The 14,100-nt window shown below is 39.5% G+C and overlaps 1 long non-coding RNA gene across 1 annotated transcript in view; it reads left to right on the top strand.

The window, feature by feature from the left end:
- The window catches only part of LOC116527453, a 22,137-nt gene extending 8,608 nt beyond the window's left edge, over positions 1 to 13,529 (top strand). The window contains exons 2-3 of the long non-coding RNA XR_004258547.1: positions 11,622 to 11,693; positions 12,573 to 13,529. This is a non-coding gene — a long non-coding RNA (uncharacterized LOC116527453). The remainder of the gene's footprint in view (positions 1 to 11,621; positions 11,694 to 12,572) is intronic.
- The last annotated feature ends 571 nt before the right edge of the window (positions 13,530 to 14,100 follow it).

Raw genomic sequence — 14,100 nt, 5'->3', positions numbered from 1 at the left:
GCCACCATGCCCAGCTAATTTTTTGTATTTTTAGTAGAGACGGGGTTTCACCATGTTGACCAGGATGGTCTCGATCTCTTGACCTCGTGATCCACCCGCCTCGGCCTCCCAAAGTGTTGGGATTACAGGCTTGAGCCACAAGATTGTATTTATTTATTTCTAAATAACAGTAAAGTCATTACACGTTAATATGAAACTGTTTTTACGAAAATATAACCCCATTTAAAAAATACAAACAGTGAGGAGAGTTATCGTTTTCCATTTTTGCAAATCTTTGTAATATCCACTTTCATAGAAGATGGTTAGATTCTTGTGTCTGTGTCTGCATTAAATATTGTGATATGCTTTTTCAATGAAGTATATAAAGAAAATGTACCTTGAGAAAGGTAGGCATATATATATATATTGTACTTTGGGCTCTGGGGTACATGCGCACATCCTGCATCCTGCAGGATTGTTGCGTAGGTACATACATGCCATGGTGGTTTGCTGTCTCCATCTCCCCTGTTGCCTACATCATGCTTTCTCACAGTGTTATCCCTCTCTTCCTCCCCATCCCCTATCCCTCCACTCCCTTCCACATCCCCCACCTACCTCAGTGAGCGTTGTTCCCTTCCCTGTGCCCAAGTGTTCTCATTCTTCATCACCCACCTATGAGTCAAAACGTGGTGTCTGGTTTTCTGTTCTTGTGTCAGTTAGCTGAAAATTATGGTTTCTAGATTCATCCATGTCTCTACAAATGACACAAACTCATCATTTTTTATGGCTGCATAGTATTCCATGGTGTGTATGTGCCACATTTTCCCTGTCCAGTCCATCATTGATGGACATTTGGGTTGGTTCCAGGTCATTGCTAGTGTAAACAGCACCGAAACAAACATATGTGTGTTTGTGTCTTTATCATAGAACAAGTTATAATCCTTTGAGTATATACCCAGTAATGGGATTGCTGGGTCAAGAGGAATTTCTATTTCTAGATCCTTGAGGAATCACCACACTGTCTTACATAATAGTTGAACTAATTTACACTCCCATCAACAGTGTAAAGTGTTCCTATTTCTCCACATCCTCTCCAGCATCTGTTTTCTCCTGATTTTTTAATGATCGCCATTCTAACTGGGGGGAGATGGTATCTCAGCGTGGTTTTGATTTGTATTTCTCTAAGGACCAATGAGGATGAGCATTTTTTCATATGTTTGTTGGTCACAGAAATATCTTCTTTTGAAAAGTGTCTGTTCATCTCCTTTGCTCACTTTTGAATGGGTTCGTTTGTTTGTTTCTTGTAAATCTGCCTTAGTTCTTTATAGATTCTGGATATTAGCCCTTCGTCAGATGGGGAGATTGCAAATTTTTTTCCCATTCTGTTGGTTGCCCTTTCACTCTAATGATTGTTTCTTTTGCTGTGCAGAAGCTCTTAAGTTTAATTAGGTCCCATTTGTCTATTTTGGCTTTTGTTGCCAATGCTTTTGGTGTTATAATCATGAAGTCCTTGCCTATGCCTATGTCCTGAATGGTTTTGCCTAGATTTTCTTCTAGAGTTTTTATAGTATCAGTTCTTATGTTTAAATGTTTAATCCATCTGAAGTTAATTTATGTATAAGGTATATGGAAGGAGTCCAGTTTCAGCTTCCTGTATATGGCTAGCCAGTTTTCCCAACACCATTTATTAAACAGGGAATCCTTTCCCTATTGCTTGTTTTTATCCGGTTTGTCAAAGATCAGATGGTTGTAGATGTGTGGCATTGTTTCCGAGGCCTCTGTCTTGTTCCTTTGGTCTATATCTCTATTTTGGTACCAGAACCATGCTGTTTTAATTACTGTAGCCTTGTAGTATAGTTTGAAGTCAGGTAGTGTGATGCCTCCAGCTTTGTTCTTTTTGCTTAGGATTGACTTGGCTATGTGGGCTCTCTTTTGGTTCCATATGAAGTTTAAAGCAGTTTTTTACAGTTCTGTGAAGAAGGTTAATGGTAGCTTGATGGGGATAGCATTGAATCTATAAATTACTCTGGGTAATATGGCCATTTTCTCAATATTGATTCTTCCTAACTGTGAGCATAGAATGTTTTTCCATCTCTTTGTGTCCTCTCTTATTTCCTTGATCAGTAATAGCCTTTCAGATATTCTTTGATATTACACTGAAGGGAGGCAGCTTCATAAAGATGAATTCCAATGTGTGATCTGAAGTCATATCAATGAACTTTCCAGACTCCATTATATAAACATCCTTTCATCTTGCACTTTGAATGGATATTTTACCCATTCATGATTCTGTAAAATCATGTATTAGTCATTTGAAAAATAATGAATCACAGATTTATGAAAAACTTCCAAATGTTGACACATTTGATTACATTATACATAATCACATTTGTTAGTATCATCCCAAATGTCATCCAAAAGGCTTTAAATCTTGGGAAGTTGACAACAGTAGCAGATACAAATCTTTAGTTTTATTATTGGCAACAAAATACCATCAGTTTTATAATAGACTCCCTTTATTCATTTTCAAGAAAATAAAAAGTCTTCAGTCATTTATTCAAGTAAAGATAATTCTTTATGAAAAAGTCTCTAGTCCAGCTCACGGCTTAATTTCATGAGCACTTTTCCTCAAAAATTCCATCATATTCTGGTATGTTGTGGAAGTGCTTAACACAGACTTCCTATTTCATAGCACAGTGCGTTAATAATACATGTACGATTAGCTCAAAATATAGTGAAATTAACTTTTTGTACTTCATCAAGAGACATTCTTTTTTTTTCTTTTTTTTGAGACTGTCTTGCTCTGTCCTCCAGGCTGTAGTGCAGTGGTGCAATCTCATCTCACAGCAATCTCCACCTCGTGGGTTCAAGCGATTCTCCTGCTTCAGTCTCCCGAGTAGATGGGATTACAGGCATGTGCCACCGTACCCATCTAATTTTTGTATTTTTAGTAAAGACTGGGTTTTGCCATGCTGGACAGGCTGGTCTTGACCTCCTGACTTCAGGTTATCTGCCCGCCTTGGTCTCCCAGAGTGGTGGGATTATAAGCATGAGCCACCGCCCACAGCCAAGAGACATTCTTAAGTGAAACTGGCTTTATGTATTTATTTGTTTGTTTTATTTCAATTATTGCCAATGAAGAGTTCAATGGCCTGCTATTACAGCTTGCTGCCACTGCACCAGTGTGTACTGAGCCATCGCAGAGTGCAATGACTTAGTCTAATTAAGAATTGGTTTTGATTTTTGTAAACATGGTGAAAGTGCTGTGAATCCATGGGACACACTTTGGGAACCACTGGAGTAAACAAATAAATTATCAAATAATCACAAATATGATAAGGGATATAATTATAATAAAATACAATATGATGGGGACAATGCTCACTGGAATACAACTTATTGAAGAGCTCTTTCTTCACTTCTCAACCAAAGCTAGTAATATGTCCGCTAAGTAACCTGGGCTACTATTTTCTGTCTTGATTAGAACTCTCCATAATTCAAAGTATTTATCACAATAGTAACTGATAATTCAGTTTTGTGTGTAAAAATTATAAGCTCCATGAATGCATATTTTGGTCTGTTAAACTTTTATTCTTAATAACTGATTCTGTATCTGACAAGTTATTTATGTGTCCATGCATGCATGCATTTGTGTGTGTGTGTGTGTGTGTGTGTGTGAGAGACAGAGTGAAGAATGAATAAATGATTGAGATCAGAGGGGACATAAATTTGAGAGAAAGAATTGGGCATGATGAGTTTTGTTTTCCCCATTATGAACATGAAAGGGGTCTAAGCTGTCTACTTGGCAAATGGCTAATGCAAGGTGGAATACATGGGGCTGGCCCTTAGCACAGAATCTGGGCTGGAGACAGAGATGTGGACATTCTCAGCTTACAGCTGCCAATTAAGACCAATCTCACACAAGACTTTGTTTTGTTTTTGTTTTTTTTGAGACAGAGTCTCATTTTGTCGCCAGGCGCCAGGCTGGAATGCAGTGGCACAATCTGGGCCCACTTCAACCTCCACCTCCTGGGTTCAAGCAATTCTCCTGTCTTAGCCTCCCAAGTAGCTGGGACTACAGGCGTGCGCCACCACGCCCAGCTAATTTTTGTATTTTTAGTAGAGACGGGGTTTCAGCATGTTGGCCAGGATGGTCTCGATCTCTTGACCTTGTGATCCGCCTGCCTCGGCCTCCCAAAATACTGGGATTACAGGCCTGAGCCACCGCGCCCAGCCAAGACTTTCTAGTAGTCTGTAAAAAGGAAATGGGCAAGTAGAAAATACTGAGGTACACCGATATTTCGAGAATAAGTGAAAAAACCTAGCGAAGCAATTGAGAAGTGCTTCCCTATACACCTGCCTTAACCCAAGGCTATCACTTTCCCTACAGCGTAATTATTTTGCTTATATATCTAACTCTTTGAAGATCAGATTTTAATTTATTTTATTTTACAGGTTTAACAGATTTTAATATGAGTTTATTTTAATCATCTTTGTATCCCTAGCAACTAGCACATAATACCCATCAACTTCAATCTATTTTTTGAGTTATTATTTCAATGAATATAAATTTATTATTTAAATTTTGGGGATTTTTTTCCACTCAGATTTTCTTTCATTCCTGTTAGGAAATAACCAAGATAAGATTGTTGTTGGAATAGGATTACCTCCAATCTTCAGATGGATTAAATGTTCTCTAAACTGTAACTTGCAGTGTTTCCTGAAAAATATCCTTTCTTAGTTCTTGACTTTTTGGAAAAAGAAAAAAAAAAAAAGGATTTTAGTCGGTGAGCAACAGGAGTTGAGGAAGATGAGTTCACCTTTGGCTGACAAGTCTATGGGATTCTGCTGCTTACTTTTTTTAATATCTCTAAAACTTTCATTCTCAAAATGCATGGAAATAAGCCATTTAGAAAATTCCTCAATAACACAGCTGTATAGGGCTGTGTATATGTATATATACATACTTGGTAAAATTTACCTATAATTTTCAAAAATATTTATTAAATTCCAAAACCCAATTCTCTAAAGGTAAATGGTCAATATTAATAATTTTTGTTTGATATCAAGAAACACTTTATATCGAAGTTGATAAAGGAGTTACTCTCTGAACTAGGAAAATCAAGTCTAATTTTCAGTTTTCTAAAACTAAGAAAAATAGATCACCATTAGCACTAATTTTGTGTAAAATACAAAATATCAAATGCATGAATCAGCCTGATATAGTTAAGACCTCTGCTCCATGGAACTATTAAAATAGAAACAAACGTAAGTCAACAAACGAATTATACAATGTAAACTATACACACCCATGCATGCCCGGGTATATACACACACTCATAAAACACTGTTCCAGAGAAAAATGCATGCTTCAATAAACAGCAAATCATAATATTTGGTTTGCTTTTTCAGTAGCAGATGAAAATATATAGAACTGCAGGAAATGAGAAAGTTGGAAGATTCTTGAAGAGGCCTTGAGCTGTCTTTTAGGGATGAATCATCTCCCAAATGCGTGAATACGGAAATATCCTGTGGCTTTTTACTGGAAGCCTTCTGACCGCACTAGGGAAAGAGGAGATATGAGCTTGCAGGTACAAAACTGGTACAGTTTGAAAATCCAAAAACCCCAAATATGAAATGTTACAAAATTCAAACCTTTTTCAGTACTGATAAGACGCTCTCAAAGAAAATACTCATTGAAACTATTCAGATTTTGGATTTTTGGATTCAGAATGCCCAACCAGGAAGTATAACACAAACATTCCAAAATTTTTTAAACAAATACAAATTTCAAAATACTTCTGGTCTTAAGCATTTTGGATAAAGGACACTCAACCTGTCCTTTAAATTTAATACTGGAAAGTAAAATGTTTCATCTAAATTGCCCATCATTGTATGTTATTTTAAATTTGCCATTTCACTGTGGCCTAAAGTCCCCAAGCCAAGGTTGATAAAAATGCTAAATGTTAACTTAAATTACAAAATACATTACACCTACAGTCAACATTCACATCACGACTCCACAGAAGCAGTGTTAACAGGCACCGGTGGGATGCTGTGTCCTTAAGAGGCTATTGTCTGATGTGAGTTGCTGTATACAAATCCTGCAAACATCCAATCCACTCCAGACACATATACTCAGGGCTGTGTCTAGGTTTAGGGGGTCTGAAGCTTACACAATTTAGAGAAAACAGCTTAAAACTGGTCAAAAAATTTTTACCACATCTTAAAATATGTCGCCTTTTGAAACCTAGCGTCTGGCTGCGTGCATTTCTAGCCTTGCAACTCCTCTATGCCACATCCATCCAGCCCTGGCCCTTCAGGACACATGCTCACTGCCATGCCATCTTCGGTTCCTGACCTGTCGACACCAGCTTACCCACTCTTGGTCATTTGGTATCCTCTTCACCTTTGCCTCAAACTTACGCAGACAATTCTGGACTTCCAGATATTTGGATTTTAGAATTTTGTGTATTGGAACCCACAGATGCCACCAGCCTACTTTCTATCTTTTGTTGCCAATTTCACACAACTTCCTGGGGACCTGACGGCCAGACACCCTCTGATGGAAAGCATCTGACCTCAATCGACTCAGCAGGAATGTCTGCACCTGGCAGGGAAGAGCATGCCACTATTTATTTTATTTTATATATATATATATATAATACATATATATTTTATATATAAATCCAATGCACTTTAGGTTCTGGGGTACATGTGCAGAACATGCAGGATTGTTGCATAGGTACCTACATGGCAGTGTGGTTTGCAGCCTCCATCCCCCCCCATCACCTATATCTGGCATTTCTCCCTATGTTATCCCTCCCCAACCTCCCTACACCCCGCTGTCCCTCCCCTATTCTCCACAACAGACCCCAGTGTGTGATACTCCCCTCCTTGTGTCCATATGTTCTCATTGTTCAACACTCACCTATAAGTGAGAACATGTGGTGTTCGATTTTCTGTTCTTGTGTCAGTTTGCTGAGAATGATGGTTTCCAGATTCATCCATGTCCTTACAAAGGACACAAACGTTGTTTTTTATGGCTGCATGGTATTCCATGGTGCATATATGCCACATTTTCCTTGTCTGGTCTATCATCAATGGGCATTTGGGTTGGTTCCAGGTCTTTGCTATTGTAAACAGTGCTGCAATGAACACATATGTGCATGTGTCTTTATAATAGAACGATTTATAATCCTTTGGATATACACTCAGTAATGGGATTACTGGGTTAAATGGAATTTCTATTTCTAGGTCCTTGAGGAATCACCACATTGCCTTTCACAATGGTTGAACCAATTTAGACTCCCACCAACAGTGTAAAAGTGTTCCTATTTCTCCACATCCTTTCCAGCATCTGTTTCTCCAGATTTGTTAATGATGACCATTCTAACTGGCGTGAGATGGTATCTCAATGTGGTTTTGATTTGCATTTCTCTGATGACCAGTGTTGAGCATTTTTTTCATATGTTTGTTGGCCTCATAAATGTCTCCTTTTGAAAAGTGTCTGTTCATATCCTCTGCCCACTTTTGAATGGGTTGGTTTGTTTGTTTTTCTTGTAAATTCGTTTTGGTTCTAAAATCTCTGCTCCAAACCAAAGGAACTCCGTTTTAACAGTCTGTTAGTACTGAAAACTCACATACTTTTTTTTTTAATTTTATTTTACTTTAGGTGCATACTATACCTGGCATTTCTCCCCAGGTTATCCCTCCCCACCCTCCCATCCCTCCCCACCCTCCCATCCCTCCCCACCTCGTGCTGTCTCTCCCCTACACCCCCCCAACTGCCCACAGTGTGTGATGCTCCTCTCCCTGAGTCCACATGTTCTTATTGTTCTCACATACTTTAAAAATGTCCAAATGTAACTTATTTATGAGTCAGGCAATATCAAAAAGTGTATATCTCAATATAATCAAATGTGTTCTTTAAAGAATTTTAGAAAAGTTAGTGGAACAAACAAACAAATGCTGCTTTCAATAAGATTGTAATGGAAGGTTGAACATTTTTATAGTTTCTTTCTCAGAGTGATTCCGTCAATGGCATCCGTGTATATCATCTAACTTGATCTTCATCTCAACTCTGGGAGTCAGCGAAGGAATACAACCTCCAATAACATCATTCTCTTGATAGTTCGACAATAATATTTTGGAGGTATTGTCTGCGCAGTTCAACAGCTTGAGCAAAGGATTTACGTCTTGCAGCAGAGCAGAAATTTAGCCTGACAAAAGTGGGGAGGTGGAGAACTGGTGTCAAAAATGTTTCCCCTTTCCTTTCTCAGTTTAAAGAAAGGGTCACAGAATATGGGTCTGAATCAGAGTCACATAGTTTTGAATTTCATGTGGAGCCCCAAACACCACAAGCTGTATACCCTTCAATCAAAATGAAAATTATAGCTCTGAGCTGCATTTCTATCAGAGAAAAGCAAATGTTGTGATTTCTGCACTGAAATCAAATTTAACTGGAATGATTCAATAAAATGATGGTGTCATTATGAACGTTGCACTCTTTCTTAAAGTTTGATTAGTCTAGACACCTGAGTTGAAAAATGACTGTTGCCTGATGCTTCAAAGCATACTTGGCAACTTTGATTAAATATTTATGTTAAATGTAGATGACTTAAAATGAAATGTGTTCCTATCAAGACACTAGCAAACAGAACATACGTAACTTGTCAGCATTAGAGCTCTGGTTTCAGGCAGTTTGATTTGAGGTTCAGCCAGCTCCAGAGGTGCAGCTCTCCACCTTCCACCACTTAAATGGGGGTCACGGCAGGTCTGCGTTTCACGTGGAAGCATCCAAGCAACTCAATTCCAGTAATTCCCTGGAATGGTGGAAAAGAATTAAAAGTGAGCAAGGAGCAGCTGGTTCTATTCTCTCTTCCCTTCTCGTGTTACAACCATAAACCCCCATATATATTCTCTTGTAAACAAAATTTTAGAACACTGTCTGGGGCAACTCTCTTAATCTTTTAAAACATTTTTAAAACGTTTGCAATTCCAGTTCTTATTCCTCATTACTTGAGAATTTATATGTGTGTGTTTAATTCAAAACAACCCTATTGCATTTTCTTTTGAAGTAGGCTATCCATAACATATCTGCATTTACGTTCTGAGGCAAAGTATGAATTAATATCAGCCTAATTGCTGAAGTCGGGAATTGGAAGCCATGTTTAGCTTTCCTTTGTCATGCCTCCCACACTCTAGCTGATGGGAAGCATCATCAAGCCTACCTGACATGCATTGTGTCTGTTATCCTCCTCCCAGCCCTGAACCTAGACTGGCTCTCCATGGCCCTGCATCAGCCTGGACTGTGGTGCCAACTCTAACTCATGCCTTGGCTTGAGTGCATCTGTACACCACCACAATCTAGTCACACATTCCAGAAAGATCTTAAGTAAATCACGGCTGACATTTTGGTTGCTTTGAATCTCAACTTATTAATTCTAAAGGCATTTCTTACATTTTTACTATTCAACTTTTTTGCTTTTCACATTTACATCATATTTGACAGAGACAACTACATAATTTTTATTTTCATTGTATTTACTGAAACAATACATGCTTACTTTACAGAAAACCCAATGACATATATTATATATGTATAATATATATACATTTTTTATTGTGTTTTAGGTTTGGGGGTACATGTGAAGAACATGCAAGATTGTTGCATAGGTACATACATGGCAATGTGGTTTGCTGCCTTCCTCCCCATCACCTATATCTGGCATTTCTCCCCATGTTATCCCTCCACAACTCCCTACCCACCACTATCCCTCCCCTAGTTCCCCCCCCACAGACCCCAATGTGTGATGCTCCCCTCCCTGTGTCCATGTGTTCTTATTGTTCAACACCCACCAATGAGTGAGAACATGCGGTGTTTGATTTTCTGTTCTTGTGTCAGTTTGCTGAGAATGATGGATTCCAGGTTCATCCATGTCCCTACAAAGGACATGAACTCATCATTTTTTATGGCTGCATAATATTCCATGGTGTATATGTGCCACATTTTCCCTGTCCAGTCTATCATCGATGGGCATTTGGGTTGGTTCCATGTCTTTGCTATTGTAAACAGTGCTGCAATGAACATTCGTGTGCATGTGTCCTTATAGTAGAACGATTTCTAATCCTTTGGATATATACCCAGTAATGGGATTGCTGGGTCAGATGGAATTTCGATTTCTAGGTCCTTGAGGAATCACCACACTGTCTTCCACTGTTGGTGCGAGTGTAAATTAGTTCAACCATTGTGGAACACATATTTTTAAAAGTGAAAACTGGGCCAGGCACAGTAGCTCACATGTGAAATACCAACACTTTGGGAGGCCAAGGCAGGTGAATTGCTTGAGGTCAGGAGTTCGAGACCAGCCTGGCCAACAGGGGGAAACCCCATCATTACTAAAAATACAAAAAATTAGCTGGGTGTGGTGGCGAGTGCCTCTAATCTCAGCTACTCAGGAGGCTGAGGCAGAAGAATCGCTTGAACCCAGAAGGCGGAGGTTTCAGTGAGCTGAAGTTTTGCCATTGCACTCCAGCCTGGGCGACAAGAATGAAACTCTGTCTCAAAGTAATAATAATCATAATAATAATGATAAAATAATTTTAAGTCAAAACTGAATGATGTTTACCCCGTACTCACTCAAGATTGATCAGTGTGAACAGAGTACTGTCTGTCTCCCAGGGATTAAAATTTATTCAGTGGCTTCCCATTGCTGACAGCCTAAATTACATTCTCCTTAAAATTCTTTGGACCTTCCCTCACTTTTTCCTCATAAAGTGGAGCACAAACTGGAATGGGAGGATAATACACAACATGTTTGAACTTTTGCCCCGTTTACTGCACCCATTTATTTCTCAGACTCCAGATTAAACAACACTTCCCCAGCAAAGTATTCCTATTGGCTTCTCTTTTAGTTAGGGCATTTTGTTGAAAAGAAAAGCAGATACTCAAGCCATCTCAAGTTGGGCAGTCCAGTTGCTTTCAGGATATACAGGTTATTTGAAAATAAACCGCCGGGCGCGGTGGCTCACGCCTGTAATCCCAGCACTTTGAGAGGCCGAGGCGGGTAGATCACGAGGTCAAGAGATCGAGACCATCCTGGTCAACATGGTGAAACCCCGTCTCTACTAAAAATACAAAAAATAAGTTGGGCATGATGGCGCGTGCCTGTGATCCCAGCTGCTCAGGAGGCTGAGGCAGGAGAATTGCCTGAACCCAGGAGGCAGAGGTTGCGGTGAGCCGAGATCGCGCCATTGCACTCCAGCCTGGGTAACAAGAGCGAAACTCCGTCCCAAAAAAAAAAAAAAAAGAAAAGAAAAAAGAAAATAAACCTTCAATTCTGATAAATTTCAATTAGCATTGAGACAGCATCCTCATCCTTTCTGCTGGTGTCTCCATTTTTATCTTACGTCATCTCTGACGCTGTCTGAAGCCAGGCCCTGTTCAGCAGTTGAACATCTTTTATTTGCTGCTTCCTCATGATGCTGATTTGTACATAAGTTTGATTTTCTTGACCCTAGCTTAAAGTTACAAAGTCTTCTGCCTTTTGCCTTCCTAGTTGTTTACCCGGCTTTCATATTTCCCAAGTGAAAATTACTGCAAAAAATACTTTGGGTACAATATAGATTTTTCCCTTTAGGTCACAAGATGTAAGTCAAAGGCCCTAGCTGGATTTACCCGGGGTCAGGTGTGCATTCCTACTTAAACAGAGGTAAGGATGGAGTTGGCCCTCAGTGTGAGCCGGTGGGAGGGGAGGTTAGATGGTTAATTTCATGCGTCAACTTGTCTAGATTTTGGTGTCAAGTTCTTTTGACAAACGTTAATCCAAATGCTGCTCTGAAGGTATTTTACAGATGTTACAATCAATTGACTTTAAGTAAATAATAATAATAAAAAAAAAGCATCCTTGATAATAAGGAGGAGCTTCATTCAGTCAAAGACCTTAAGATCAAAAGCTGAGGTTTCCAAAGAAGAAGGATTTCTGCCTCAAGACCTTACCACAGAAATCCTGCTCAGTTCTCAGATGCCAGGCTACCCTACAGATGTGGGACTTGCCAGTCCCACAACCGCATTAGCCAATCTGATGCTTAAAAAATCTATCTATCTATCATCTACCTACCTACCTGTTTGTCTATCTATCTGTGTCTATCTATGTATCCATCTATCTATATGTGAAGATCACATTTATCCTACTACTGCTGTTTCCCTGGAGAGCTCTGCAAAGTAATCTGTATTTCAAGGCAGTGGTGGGTTGGCACCATAAAGCGTTCCTTTGACAGTGTTCTGTTTTGTTACCAGGGTAATGTTAACTGCCATTACAAAATTACCCTAAAGGTCAGGTCCAACAGTGGAGATAAATGCCTTGCACACATAGGGCAACTGCATGTGTTCCTGGTGAGGAGCTGGCTTCCATGCACTGTGAGGTGCTCAGGCCTCTCTCATCACAGGACGTTGTTTTCACCTAAAGCCTTAGTATCCTTCCATCCAGCTGTTGGATGAGGAAAGAGAGTGGATGGGCACCTCTTCCATTAGGCTCGCTGGTACAGATGTGATATAATTGCATTCTCTTCACGTTCCATTGATGTAACAGGTCATGATCCCTCACACATTTTCAAGAGTTTGGAAAATGATCTCTCCCTTGCCGTGTTGCCAGTCTTCAAAGAGAGGTCTATACTGTGGAAGAAAAAGGAAAACTTTATGTGCACTTACCGTGTTTAATATACTCATCATATACAGTATTTTTGCATCAGCAACAATAACACTCTTGATTTAGTATATAATGATATATGTCATATATTTAATATACAAAACATTTTCCTTGCTAACCTATATGATTTCAAATGCCTGGAACACCACCGTGTCATTACTTGAGAGTATGTAAATTTTAATATATTAAATTTTTTGCCAGATATGTAATTTTTTGCAAAGTTTTAAAAGTTGTGATTTTATTGGAGGCCAGATGATGTACATAGTAGTTTGCCTGATGACTTGAGCCAGGATGAAACTAATACATTTTTGGGCTCCAGTACGGACATAATGTCACGAAGCAGGAACATGACGCTCCATTTCAGGACACTTCTGCTGACCTTTACCTGGAATCCCTGCTCTGTGCTGATGACTCAGATGTAAGAATGACGAGGTGCCTCGGTTGAAATGCAGAGAACAATGAGCAAAAGAACTGAGTTGTGGGAAGACGTGAAGGATGGACGTGAGGCCCTGAATAACAGCTGCCAAGTACTGGAGTCGGGAATCCGCAGCGAAGTGATTCAATCCTGACCACAGCCTGTGATTAAACGGGATTTCATTTTTCAATCCTTTTGTTTAACAGTACCTCCTTCATTACATGTGAACAGCACTCCAGGATAGTAAATCATGAAATGGGAATAAAGCCTGTAATTTTAATTAACATATTTTAAAATGTGTCTAATTTGTATGCATTTGATCAAATTTTCATTTGCATTGAGCTCTATTTTCTTTCTCATGTGATGTTTCCCATTCCCATTTCTTTCTTTAATGAAATACTAATATTTAATAAAATATATTACATTCTTAATATGACTTGTCAGGAATTTTTCTCCCTCAAACATTTGTGGGATGAAAACGAAACCTCACTGCAGGTGGAATCTCAGCTGACAAGTAAAAAGAAGGATTTTTGTATTAGCGACATTTTGGTCCCCCTTGCAACATTTCCTTCCTCTCACCTCCATGTGACCAAAATAAATGATCAGAGCGGCTCATCCTCACTCCTGTTGCCCTTGCAGTGCAGCCTCTGTAACTGCTCTGGGCGAGCAGTCACTCATCTGGGACAGACTCCCGTAATGGTGCATGCAATGCAAAAACTGACATTAAAACTATATCAGTCGCGGTGGCTCACGCCCATAATCCCAACACTTTTAGGAGGCCGAGAGGGGTGGATTACCTGAGGTCAGGTATTTGAGATCAACCTGGCCAACATGGTAAAACCCCATCTCTTCTAAAAATACAAAATTAGCTGGGGGTGGTTACAGGCGCCTGTAATCCCAACTACTCAAGAGGCTGAGGCAGGAGAATCACTTGAACCTGAGAGGCGGAGGTTGCAGTGAGCCGAGATGGCACCACTGAACTTCAGCCTGGGCAAC

Source organism: Sapajus apella, unplaced genomic scaffold (assembly GCF_009761245.1).
Source record: "Sapajus apella isolate SASKATOON/1434 unplaced genomic scaffold, GSC_monkey_1.0 scaffold54, whole genome shotgun sequence".
Classification (NCBI taxonomy): domain Eukaryota; kingdom Metazoa; phylum Chordata; class Mammalia; order Primates; family Cebidae; genus Sapajus; species Sapajus apella.
The sequence above is the reverse complement of the archived record's forward strand: the minus strand, read 5'-3'. Positions and strand labels throughout refer to the sequence as shown.